This window comes from Girardinichthys multiradiatus, chromosome 12 (assembly GCF_021462225.1).
Source record: "Girardinichthys multiradiatus isolate DD_20200921_A chromosome 12, DD_fGirMul_XY1, whole genome shotgun sequence".
Lineage (NCBI taxonomy): Eukaryota > Metazoa > Chordata > Actinopteri > Cyprinodontiformes > Goodeidae > Girardinichthys > Girardinichthys multiradiatus.
Genome location: NC_061805.1, coordinates 27,620,505 through 27,632,663, shown reverse-complemented (window position 1 = coordinate 27,632,663; position 12,159 = coordinate 27,620,505). Strand labels below are relative to the sequence as shown.

Here is a 12,159-nt window from a genome sequence, read left to right as displayed (position 1 = left end):
TATTCATATCTGACAAGAAAGAAATCAAGTGTGGTATTCTACTGCTGTAATCCACCTGCTTCATGGTTCACCGAGATGTGCATTCAGACATGGTATTCCACACAATTTTGTTGTAATGGGTGATTGTTTTGAGGTACTGTTCCCTTTTTATCATCTTAAAAAAAAGAACAGATAATGTAATATTCAAAGACTAATACTTAAAAACTAAGAACCAGTGAAAAAGCCTTTGTATTAGGGCTGCATAATTTTAGGAAAACCAAAAATTGCAATATAGTTTTTCAAACTTGCAATGAATATATTTGTTATGGTTACATTTTATACACTTTTCTTCTTGTTTTCTATCATCACAATTTCACAATCCACTTTTTCTTGATGGGTTTTGTCAAGCGAAATATGCATTATGTTTGTGTACAAAAGCGGAGTGGGAGTCCATTCAACTGGCCAAATATACACTATATATTTTCTGCATTCACATTTTTTGCATAGTAGACTACTTGTTGTTTGGGTGATGCTTTGAGATGCTTTTTTTTTTTCTTTTTCCATCTTTGCGCACACCTTCCTGAAAGCACAAGATGACAGGACAAAAGGAGGATATAGTGGCAAATGGCAGGGGGCAAACATCAGGCTGGATCACGCACCTAGCACAGTTACATCATTGCACGGCCAGCACTTTTCCAAACTTTCTGTTTGGTGTAAGATATCAAGTCTTTTTCAATGTTGTCAAGTCATAAGTCATTGGTGTGACAGTACGAGTCAAGTACAAAGTCTTTCATCAAGTCGAGTCCAAAGACTCTATTCTAAGTCACATGACTCGAGTCCAAACCTCTTTAAACGACCAGGGAAACAGACGGGACAGGGATAAAATAAAAAGTAACAAGCATATCTAATTGCCTTTGAAAAAACACAATAGGTTTGCTTTACTTTTTTGTTTTGTTGCAGACATTTAAAAATTTGTTTTAGATAAATGGAGAGGGAGAATTAATCAGTGTTTGATTGGGAACATTTATGACATATTTACTGGTGATTGGCATCAGATTTGATCGGAATCTCAGTTGGTCAGTTTGGTCTCTAAATAGACCATTGAAACATTGAATTAGTCTAATGAATAGACAGCTAGAGAGATAGGTTGGCTGATGGACAGTTGAATAAATAGTCGAGACTGATAAAGGTACAGAGCCTGGCAGGCATAAATGCACATTCACTCTCATGCACTCTAAAACAAATAAAGGCATTGTGTGTAATGTGTGTTTGTGTGTGAGTTTGAATAAAAATATAAACCACATTTAAAAAGATACCTCATAGGAGAAAATGATCCCCTGCCAGGCCCAGTAGCATATTTAGACATTTTAAGAAAATTGGCTGTTCTGAAACATTTGACCAACATCCTTTCCTGGTCTTATTGATCCAATTAAACTTTAGGACAAATGGACTGACAGACCAGGAAACCACACCTACAACATGTCTTCACCTATAGTAGTCATAACAAAGGCACACAATGGTGATGTGATCCCACTTATTTTCTCTCAGCAGCCTTTTCCTAAGTGGATTTGATGTATGTTTGACAGATGTGTTCCTTTCATCTCTTCTCCTCTTCTCCATTTCTCTCTCAACTCATTAGCTAATTCACAAATCAATACCAACGGAACTGTGCAATAGTGATATTTTTTATCTTTAGTACAAATCAATACTAAGAGCACTTTTAACTTATGCTTTTTATCTTTGTACCAGTAATGGGCATTGCTAGGTGCATGTATTTGATCAACATGTCTGTGTGCCCTTACCCATTCTCTTTATAGTTGTTTGAGGAATGTCTTTGAAACAAGTTTTAGAAATCTGAGGGGAAGTATTCATCTGAAAGTGATTAGGTTTAAGTCATTAGAAGGTCAAGATCACTCTGACATCAAATCACTCCCATTTTATTTTAATCACAGCAGTTCAGGAATGCCTAGAGGGAATTTCATGACATCTGGAACAAGCATTCAGTTAACACTGATGATGAATTGATGACAAATTGGTGATCAAAGTCACTGTGACAAACAAGTTTTTGGCCATAACTTAAGAGTCCATATGCTAATTCTGATAGAACGCCACACAAATGTATTTGTCACGGTGTGACATTTTGGACTTTGTTTTATGGTTTCTTGTGATGGTTTATTTTGTCTAGATGTTTCTATTATGTTTATTAGATTGTTTTGCTCCCTCTACCGCCTCCTGGTGTTTTGTTGTTTTCCTCCCTCATTAAGTTTCCTTATGGTTGTTTCCTTATTACTTTGTATGGTTCTATTATTATGATTAGTCTCTGTATTATGGTTCGGATTCTTTAGCTCCTCTTTTAGTATCTCTGTGTTTATTTATGGTTTGGTATTTTTTTTCACCTTGCATTCTTCTTGTTTTTCTAGTCTGTGTTTTCTGTTCTGTCTAGCTTAGTTCTTTATGTTTAGTTTCTAGTGTTCCAGTTCTGCTTCCTGTTAGGTCAGCTTTAGTTATTGTTTACTTTTATTCTAGTCCTCTGCTTCATTTTCAATTTGTTCTATCAGTGTTTGTTTGTTTACTTGTAGTCAGGGTTTCTTTATGGTCTCCTTTTGCTTAGGCCTTAGGTTCTTGTTATTCTTCTGTTCCTTCCAGTTCCTCTGTTTCCTTTACCTCTTGGTTATTCTAGATTTCTTATGTTTTGGTTATTTTATCTCAGTCTATTGTTCTGCTTAGGTCTAGGTTTCTGTTTCTCTTTGTTGTTTGTTTCCACCTGTCCCTTCTGTCTCCTTGCCATACCTGTTCCCTTTTTCTTGATTACCCGGCTTTGTTCTCGTTCAGTATATTAGTTAGTTTGGTTCTTGTGTTCAAGGCTGGTTTGTTGCTTCACTTTCCCTGCGCCAAGTTCCCTTCGTTTCTTGTGCTCTGTTAGACCTGGACTCCTAAACACTCTGTTTTCATCCTGCCTGCCTACCTGTGAGTTTAGCCTTTGTTTTGATTTAAATAAATCATCGTTCTGCCTCGCCATGCCGACTCCTCGCCTGCATCTGCACTTTGGTCCACAACAAAAACCTCAACATATGACAGTATTACTATGAGGATGGAAATTTTATTTACAAAAGGACAATGTTCCATTTCTCTCTGACATCCTAATTTTCAGCAAAAAATTTCCTGACCATTATTTGATGCCATAAACGTGGAAGGAAAGGAGAAGTGAATATAATATGACAGGACATTGGGCATACAAGCAGTCATTTAAGTATTTTTTCATTTCCAAACCTTCTGAATATTGCCAGTTTTCCCTTTCTCTTCACAGAGGAAATCCTTATTATTTATTATTCTTAAATCTTTAGTTTTTTTCTTTCCTTCTTGGACATTAATCCTAATAGTACTCAAATATTTAATGTCTCAGCAATAAAAGCTGATTTTTGAGATTTGGTTTGAATGTATGAACTATGGAGGGAAGAATTTATTTAGAATTAGGTATTTCTTGGGGTTCAGGCTTTACAACATTGCAGACACATTACAAACACAAAACGCTAAATCACGCACACACTAAGGCTGTGGAGAGAACCCACAAAATTACCCTAAAAAAGTTGTGCAAACAGAACATTATGCTTCTGGATATTATGCATGTTTGATAATAGTTTGGATAGTATCTTTTTTTTTCAGTTGCTCGGTGGCGTAGTTGGTAGCACTGTTGCCGTGCAGCAAGAAGGTCCTGGGTTCGATTCCTGGCCGGGGGTCTTTCTGCATGGAGTTTGCATGTTCTCCCCGTGCATGCGTGGGTTCTCACTGGGTACTCTGGCTTCCTCCCACAGTCCAAAGATATGCCTGTTAGGTTAATTGGTAACTCTAAATTGCCCTTAGGTGTATGAATGAGTGTATGCTTGGTTGTTTGTGTGTTGCCCTGCAATGGACTGGCGACTCGTCCAGGGTGTACCCCATAGACTGCTGGAGATAGGCACCAGGTCCCCTGTGACCCACTATGGAATAAGTGGTAGAAACTGACTGACTGACTGACTTTTTTTTCGATTAGTTCCAGTGAATTTTATATACAGGTCCTTCTCAAAATATTAGCATATTGTGATAAAGTTCATTATTTTCCATAATGTCATGATGAAAAGTTAACATTCATATATTTTAGATTCATTGCACACTAACTGAAATATTTCAGGTCTTTTATTGTCTTAATATGGATGATTTTGGCATACAGCTCATGAAAACCCAAAATTCCTATCTCACAAAATTAGCATATCATTAAAAGGGTCTCTAAACGAGCTATGAACCTAATAATCTGAATCAACGAGTTAACTCTAAACACCTGCAAAAGATTCCTGAGGCCTTTAAAAATCCCAGCCTGGTTCATCACTCAAAACCCCAATCATGGGTAAGACTGCCGACCTGACTGCTGTCCAGAAGGCCACTATTGACACCCTCAAGCAAGAGGTTAAGACACAGAAAGAAATTTCTGAACGAATAGGCTGTTCCCAGAGTGCTGTATCAAGGCACCTCAGTGGGAAGTCTGTGGGAAGGAAAAAGTGTGGCAGAAAACGCTCCACAACGAGAAGAGGTGACCGGACCCTGAGGAAGATTGTGGAGAAGGGCCGATTCCAGACTTTGGGGGACCTGCGAAAGCAGTGGACTGAGTAGAAACATCCAGAGCCACCGTGCACAGGCGTGTGCAGGAAATGGGCTACAGGTGCCACATTCCCCAGGTCAAGCTACTTTTGAACCAGAAACAGCGGCAGAAGCGCCTGACCTGGGCTACAGAGAAGCAGCACTGGACTGTTGCTCAGTGGTCCAAAGTACTTTTTTCGGATGAAAGCAAATTCTGCATGTCATTCAGAAATCAAGGTGCCAGAGTCTGGAGGAAGACTGGGGAGAAGTAAATGCCAAAATGCCAGAAGTCCAGTGTCAAGTACCCACAGTCAGTGATGGTCTGGGGTGCCGTGTCAGCTGCTGGTGTTGGTCCACTGTGTTTTATCAAGGGCAGGGTCAATGCAGCTAGCTATCAGGAGATTTTGGAGCACTTCATGCTTCCATCTGCTGAAAAGCTTTATGGAGATGAAGATTTCATTTTTCAGCACGACCTGGCACCTGCTCACAGTGCCAAAACCACTGGTAAATGGTTTACTGACCATGGTATCACTGTGCTCAATTGGCCTGCCAACTCTCCTGACCTGAACCCCATAGAGAATCTGTGGGATATTGTGAAGAGAACGTTGAGAGACTCAAGACCCAACACTCTGGATGAGCTAAAGGCCGCTATCGAAGCATCCTGGGCCTCCATAAGACCTCAGCAGTGCCACAGGCTCATTGCCTCCATGCCACGCCGCATTGAAGCAAAAGGATTCCCGACTAAGTATTGAGTGCATAACTGTACATGATTATTTGAAGGTTGACGTTTTTTGTATTAAAAACACTTTTCTTTTTTTGGTCGGATGAAATATGCTAATTTTGTGAGATAGGAATTTTGGGTTTTCATGAGCTGTATGCCAAAATCATCCGTATTAAGACAATAAAAGACCTGAAATATTTCAGTTAGTGTGCAATGAATCTAAAATATATGAATGTTAAATTTTCATCATGACATTATGGAAAATAATGAACTTTATCACAATATGCTAATATTTTGAGAAGGACCTGTACAATGTAGCGCATCAATGCGCAAGATGTGATTCTAAAGCACTTTACAACATGAGCAAGTCAGTTGATTTCATATTATGCTAAATCTAAATATTTTCATGGAAAATAAATTATTTAAAATAAATGAATAAATCAATTGATGACCAGTTTATGGTCAAGATTAGTATTGTCTAAAATGTATTCTTAATAGTCATATCCACACAAATAATCCTTGTGCATCATTTTTCTGCTTTGTGCATTCTCTGTAAAATATGTACTGTTACCATTACTCAAAGATTATAAAGCAACTGTTGGAAGCATGGAGGGAGGCTAATGTCAGAGACACCCACAGTGATCAAAGTCTCATGTGTGTCTCATTAGCAAGATCACAGCTTTGTTTGTGTATCTACATGTGAAAGGGTTGAAAAGGAGGGCTCTCTGAGGTGATATACCCCATAACCCCATGTCATCATGTGTCTTCTTATTGTGGCTGCCATGGAGGAAATTAAGACTTTTTAGACATTTAAAGTTAAAATGTACATGCAAACAATCTTGATCTGTGTAAAACATATTGACTACAATAATGAGGCATTTTTAAGGACATTTTCATTCATGAAATGAATTCAAATGACTTCATATTAAACACAATTTAAAAAATATTTTGAGTTGGTGAATAAATGAAGGAAATACACATTTCATTCAGATTAATATTTGGTTTTAAATATTATTTCTTAATATGCAACTAAAACTTTTTGTTTTTGGATGTATTAATTAACAAGCAAGGGGCCAGGAAATGAGTCAATAATTTTAGCATAGATGGTTTCTCACTTTTTTGTGTAATTTCTTTTAATATATCATTGGCTTTGGCTGTAGATCTATGTTTGCCAAGTGGTTGTTTTTATATACCTCATTCAGTTTTCATTGAAAAGTGGCCCTCTATTACAGGTATGCTACTATTTTTAATACTTCTGGGTTAATTACCTTTTATGTTAATTATTTTATACTTTCAAATGTATTAAGACTTAATAACATAAAGGTCTCAGTTTTAAATTAAGTAAATGTTTAAAGACTTGTTAAATACTTTGTTTGTTTTAGTCAGCTTTGTAAAGTGAATTACGGTTAATGCAAGACCAGTACAGGAAAACAGAGTAATCTCTCCTTGACGCTGTGTGTAACTGTTTGACCTTTCCACACCACCTGCTCTCTCCTAGCGTCAGTGTTTTGTACCCAGCAAGCAATGATTCAGGATGTATCTGGCAAGCGCCCCGTCTCTCTACCCCAATTTCAGCTCCTGCCTTCTCCTACATGGAGGTCAATCCATTTGCCCCATCCTGATCTTGTTCATGGCAGGTTGTACTGTCGAGTCAGGTGATTTGTCATATTTTTCCTACAGGGCTTTTCTCTCTTCCAAGCTTATTGTTGCTGTTACGAGATGGTTACGTTTGTTGTGGGTAAGAATACCTGTTCTCTGATATCATTTTTAGTGTGTGCTAACTTACCGGAATAGTAAAATGTTTTTGAAGAAAGGTTCTGTGAAATTATCAGTAATCTTTTTCCTTACCTGTTGTAGAAACATTTCCTATTGTCATGACTTCGTAGAAATGTAAATATATCATAAGGTTGGTGGGATGCTAAGTTAATTTTGAGCAATTAAAACCGACAAGTTAAAACCCATCAAACTACAGTAAGGCTCAAAGTGATTTATGGCCCTGGCAAATTTTAAGTATTTATTTTTCAACCGAGAAGTTTGTACCTGACAGGAAATGGGAAAAAGGATATCTGTTTAAAAAAGTACTTGCCTTTATTTACATTTTAACAAAAAATGGCACCTTGAAAATTATTTATACCCTTCTAAATATTACAGCAATCTTTTTAATAATTGCTGACCAGCTTTTTTCATGTTTTCAATTGTATTTGAACAATTTGTCTTTTGTGATGAGCTCCAAGTCTCTGAATGTTAAAAGCCAATCACTCTAATCTTTGTGTCCCTCCAAAGATTCGGTATGTGATTCAAGTTCCTGCTTAGTCTATGGTCCAAAACTTTAGTATCAGTTCCAGTTGGACAAAACATGTTAGTCAAACTAAAATATGTTTAAATCTAAATGTACCTTGGGTATGAATAATAAATAATTTTGAACCTAATTATTTACCACAATAATCAAGTGGTTGTCTTACTTTTTATTTCTGCAAATTTTAGAGGAATATATATATATAGGTATATTCTATGGTACACTTCATCATTACCTTTTATTAAATGATTAAATGGTTTTTCATCACAGTTAAATTTTATTATGCTATTGTATAAATATTGCTTTTCATGCGTTTGCCACTGTATTACAAAAAATAATGTGTTATAATACAGGTCAGTTGACATATGTTCTCTTGATATTGGCATGCTGACTCAGGTTGCCTATTAAAACTGAATTTTATAAATCTTATAAACCACTAGATGATTTTTTTGTTCCACCTTTTAGTTTGCCAAAAACAAATTTTTATCAAAATATTTTTCATATTCTTCATACTGTAGAGGCAATGAATTCCAGCAATGGTCTTCTTCCATATCATTTTAATTCAAAATTGTCTTGTTTCATGCAGTTGTCAGTTTTTCAAAGCTTAAATGGCAATTTTCAGGGGAAACCTCCCTTTGGCCCTGTTACATTTTTCTGTCAAATTGTGATACCATACAGTGTCTGTCAAAAATGTCACAACAGTGTCACAACACAATGATTAAATTTGCTTGCAAGTCAATTACTTTATTTTAAATCTAACTTCTGACTGACCCCAACCAGCTTACAAATCTTTATGGTGTTTTTGTTTAGGTAGTATGAAAGCATTTTATTTTCAGCTTAATACATAGTGATCAGCATGAAAAAATGTGACACACTGCAGAAAGAAGGCAAGATAACCATGTTAGCTCCTCTCTTGAATCCCACATCTATCACTGTCCATCATGTGTTTGTATAAACCTGGCAGAATAACCAGTTAAAACTCTTCAAGGCTAATTTTGACAAAAATTAAAAATAATTCCCTCAATGCCCTTACCATTTGTTTAAAAACAGTACTATTCTCTGTACAAACAAGTGATTTAAGCTACTAAGCCAGCATGCTTAAGGCAACAGCACCGACTATCTGTTATTCAAAAATCAACACTTGCCTACAGTACAGACCAAAGGTTAGGACACACCTTCTCATTCAAAGAGTTTTCTTTATTTTCAGGACTATGAATATTGTAGCTTCACACTGAAGGCATCAAAACTATGAATTAACACATGTGAAATTATATACTCAACAAAAAAGTGTGAAACAACTGAAAATATGTCTTATATTCTAGGTTCTTCAAAGTAGCCACCTTTTGCTTTGATTACTGCTCCGCACACTCTTGGCATTCTGTTGATGAGCTTCAAGAGGTAGTCACCTGAAATGGTTTTCCAACAGTCTTGAAGGAGTTCCCAGAGATGCTTAGCACTTGTTGGACCTTTTGCCTTCACTCTGCGGTCCAGCTCACCCCAAACCATCTCTATTGGGTTCAGGTCTGGTGACTGTGGAGGCCAGGTCATCTGGCGCAGCACCCCATCACTCTCCTTCTTGGTCAAATAGCCCTTACACAGCCTAGAGGTGTGTTTGGGGTCATTGTCCTGTTGAAAAATAAATGATGGTCCAACTAAACGCAAACTGGATGGAATAGCATGCCGCTGCAAGATGCTGTGGTAGCCATGCTGGTTCAGTATGCCTTCAATTTTGAATAAATCCCCAACAGTGTCACCAGCAAAGCACCCCCACACCATCACACCTCCTCCTCCATGCTTCACGGTGGGAACCAGGCATGCAGAGTCCATCCATTCACCTCTTCTGCGCCGCACAAAGACACGGTGGTTAGAACCAAAGATCTCAAACTTGGACTCATCAGACCAAAGCACAGATTTCCACTGGTCTAATGTCCATTCCTTGTGTTCTTTAGCCCAAACAAGTCTCTTCTGCTTGTTGCCTGTCCTCAGCAGTGGTTTCCTAGCAGCTATTTTACCATGAAGGCCTGATTCACAGTCTCCTCTTAACAGTTGTTCTAGAGATGTGTCTGCTGCTAGAAGTCTGTGTGGCATTGACCTGTTCTTTAATGTGAGCTGCTGTAAACCTGCGATTTCTGAGGCTGGTGACTCGGATGAACTTATCGTCCACAGCAGAGGTGAGTCTTGGTCTTCCTTTCCTGGGGCGGTCCTCATGTGAGCCAGTTTCTTTGTAGCGCTTGATGGTTTTTGCGTCTGCACTTGGGGACACTTTCAAAGTTTTCCCAATTGTTCAGACTGACTGACCTTCATTTCTTAAAGTAATGATGGCCACTCGTTTTTCTTTACTTAGCTGCTTTTTTCTTGCCATAATACAAATTCTAACAGTCTATTCAGTAGGACTATCAGGTGTGTACTGTATCCACCTCCTGCACAACACAACTGATGGTCCAAACCCCATTTATAAGGTTTGAAATCCCACTTATTAAACCTGACAGGGCACACCTGTGAAGTGAAAACCATTTCAGGTGACTACCTCTTGAAGCTCATCAACAGAATGCCAAGAGTGTGCGGAGCAGTAATCAAAGCAAAAGGTGGCTACTTTGAAGAACTTAGAATATAAGACATATTTTCAGTTGTTTCACATTTTTTTGTTCAGTATATAATTCCACATGTGTTAATTCATAGTTTTGATGCCTTCAGTGTGAAGCTACAATAGTCATGAAAATAAAGAAAACTATTTGAATGAGAAGGTGTGTCCAAACTTTTGGTCTGTACTGTACATGTTTAAAGTGCTGATTGGTTTAATGCGGCCAGAAACACACTGCTTTGAGTCTCATCCTTATTATTTAATAATTGTCGTACAACTCTTTCACCTCAGTCTATGCACCTCATGTGCTCTAACAATATTGGGTCCAAAATCATCCAACAGACTTGCTGTTTTCAGTGATCATCCCAGTGGGAAAGGCTGAATTGCTTACGCTTTGCCTGTGTGTGCCCGGTGGCATCCTTTCAGGAACCACAGATAAATGCAGAGAGGTCTTAACCTTCTTTGCTGACATGCATCCATGCCCTTACTCAGTGACAAGCTGGCACACAGCAGCACCTCTTTGGCAGAGGTTAAGCTATTTGCATCATATGGAGATACAGCTTTCCTGTCTCTCTGCAGTGCTGGATTTGCCATGTGCTGGTCTGGCACATATTGGCCTCTTCTTGGCAGAGGTTGCATGATAACGTCTTCCCATGGGAGCTCTTGTTTGGCATAAGGTTGAAATGGGCTTTATCAAAACATCACTAGCCTGATAACCTCTCTGCTTGCTATTCCACAGCTCTGGTCTTACACGCTCTATCTGGGGCAAATTTCCCAAGAAAGCAAAGTTATCAGCTTTAGAATATATATATATATATATATATATATACACTATTCTAGATAAGTCTTTTAACCGGGACTAACAACTGCGATTTGGTATTTTTTATCTGTTGTGCTCCAATTAAAACCTGTCAAACATTTCATTTGGACCTCAGGGATCTGTCCTAACTTGGTGAAAACAGCTGTGATATGTCTTCTTTGTTTTTAATTCATAGGTAATTTTCTTTATTCCAAGCCAAGTTGGTATTTGAGTCACTCACCAAGCTTGTGGTTGCAGTTCATTGCAAATGGCATTTCTTTGGCTGTAAATAAACATTCCTCTCTGTCTTTTGCATGGGCATTGCCTCTATCGCTTGCTCACTGAGTGCCATGGTGCCCACTGTACCAGATAATGCCCTGCAGGTTAGCGGATTTGGCAGCTACTTTTTTGTGATTCAGTGGTTTGACGCTGTTTTGTCCCGTGTTGTCTATATGTGTCTGTGTGCCCATCGGGGTCAACAAGCAAATGGCTCTTACCTTCAGCTCTCCAATTCCCTTTTGTATGTTCCGCATGAGTCTTCTTGGCTCACTGTTCTCTCTGTTTTCAGTCTACTTGTGTTGTCTTCTACATTGTATTTTATTCTGTCATTCATGTTTTCAGCTTCTGCTATTCCTTTCTGAATTTCTCTGCCTCTCCCCAGATTTATCACACTTTCCTGTTTTTGTTCAACTGTGCTCTGTTTATTCACTCCATCTGTCTTCCCTGCTGTCATTTCTGTCTTTTGGCCTTTATGTGCTCTAAGATATTCTTTTTATCTTAACTGTGTATATGGTGTGCGGACAATGAAATAAATATATGCCCGCATGGGGCCACACTTGTACACAACTATGCCCCTTTTCCACTGGCTCAATTTGGCCTTATTCAACTCCACTCGGCTCGCTCTGCGAGCGATTTCATTACTGTTTTTTTTCGTACCGGTACTTTTTTGGTCCCAGGTCCTGAGTAGGTACGACCGGGGCTGACTAGGGACTACATATGACATGAACAGACTGCTGTTCACTGATTGGCCTTTGGAATGTAAAAGTTAATAAAACTCAAGAGCAACTACAATAATATTAAGGACCACAGTGGTCGGAGCAGGTCATACATTTAATTTTACCATTTACAGATCATAAACCATGCCTGAAGGCTGACAGAAAAGAAGGAGGATA

The 12,159-nt window shown here is 38.3% G+C and overlaps 1 protein-coding gene across 5 annotated transcripts in view; it reads left to right on the top strand.

The window, feature by feature from the left end:
- Nucleotides 1-12,159, top strand: part of grid2 (glutamate receptor, ionotropic, delta 2) — a 749,910-nt gene that overhangs the window by 188,734 nt on the left and 549,017 nt on the right. The gene's annotated exons all lie outside the window — the stretch shown is intronic.